Source organism: Orycteropus afer, unplaced genomic scaffold, assembly GCF_000298275.1.
Source record: "Orycteropus afer afer isolate SDZICR_OR568_19922 unplaced genomic scaffold, OryAfe1.0 scaffold00610, whole genome shotgun sequence".
Lineage (NCBI taxonomy): Eukaryota > Metazoa > Chordata > Mammalia > Tubulidentata > Orycteropodidae > Orycteropus > Orycteropus afer.
The window spans coordinates 163,810-165,479 of NW_006922197.1; positions in this window are offsets into that span (position 1 = coordinate 163,810).

The following is a 1,670-nucleotide window of genomic DNA, read 5'->3' on the forward strand; positions in this document are numbered from 1 at the left end:
GAGAAGCTGGACTATATGAAGAAGAATGTGGCATCAAGATTGGAGGAAGAATCACTAACAACCTGTGATACGCTGACGACACAACTTTGCTTGCTGAAAGTGAGGATGAAAAAAAAAAAAATTCATGACTTATTCATTGCAAACACCTTGTTTTCTCCAAGGCACTCATCATCACAAAGGATGTTTCAAGATCTCTTCTGAAGTACAGTGCTATCAGTGATAGGATAATAACACCTTTTGCACTGATGAAGTTTAAAGAATACAGTCTGCAGTATGGATTACATCTCAATATAAAGAAAATAAAAATCCTCACAATTGGTCCTATAAGAAGCATCATGAAAAATGGAGAAAAGATTGAGGTTGTCAAAGACTTCACATTGCTTGATTCTACAATCAAATCCAATGGAAGCAGCAGTCAGGACATTAGACTATGTATGTGGCACTGGGCAAATTCTCCTTGAGGACTAAGGTGGCCCTGACACAAGCCGTGCTATTTTCAATTGCCTCATATGCATGTGAGAGCTGGACAATGAATAAGGAAGACCGAAGAAGAGTTGATGCTTTTGGGTTGTGGTGCTGGCAAGGAATGCTGAAAGTACCATGGACTGCTAAAAGAACTAACACATCTGTCCTAGAGGAAGTGCAGCCAGAATGCTCCTTGGAAGCGAGAATAGCCAGACTTTGTCTCACCTACTTTGGTCATGCTGTCAGAAGGAACCATTTGAGAAGGATGTCATGCTTGGTAAGGTGGAGGGTCGATGAAAGGGGAAGGCCTTCAACAGATGGTCTGACATGATGGCTGAGACTACGTTGCTCAAGTATAGCAAGGATCATGGAGCTGGCGCGGGACTGAGTGGTATTTGATTCTGCTGTGCATGGGGTCGCTGTGAGTCGGAGACGACTCAACAGCACCTAACAACAACAACATCACCCTGAGTGCACTCCTGATGCTGAACTGCAGCCTGTTACTTCCCTAAATAACCCCACAATCATGAGTAGTGTCTGTGAGTTGTGTGTGGCCATTGCAGTGAATGATCAAACCCAGCAGAGAAGTAGAGAGTGCTGTGGGAAGGAAGGTTGGTTTCAAAGTTGGCCAAAGGTTGGAGAGGAGGTGGGTCTGACCTGCGTCTCATAGGAATCAGCTTTGTGCTGCTGTTGCTGATAATGATTCTCCTTCCCCCTTGTGAAGTTATGGGAGCTCAGGAGACACCTCGTGCCATTTTTATACCAGGTCATTCTCCTGAGGAGCTTCTGGGTGAGTGCTAACCAACAACCAATCCGTTGGGAGCCTGTTGTTGTTGTTGTTGTTGTTATGTGCCGCCGAGTCTGGTGAAATCCTCCAGGGCTGTTGTTATTGTTGTGGTTAGGTGCCGTCGATTCGGACCCGACTCATAGGGACCCCTCCTTGGGTTTCCAAGGCAGTATCACTATGGAAGTAGATTGCCCCATCTTCTTTCTGAAGAGTGGCTGGTGGGTTTGAACTGCCAGCCTTCTGGTTACCAGTCAAATGCCTTTAGCACTATGCTACCAAATGGGAACACATTCTTTAGCGACTTTGCTATATAGCAAACTCCACTAAACCTGGTGCCTTAAAGCAACAAGTAATCGTTTTGGGCTTGTGGTTGTGGGTTACCTAGTCTCAGCTGTGTGGTTCTGGTTTGGTGTCCGTC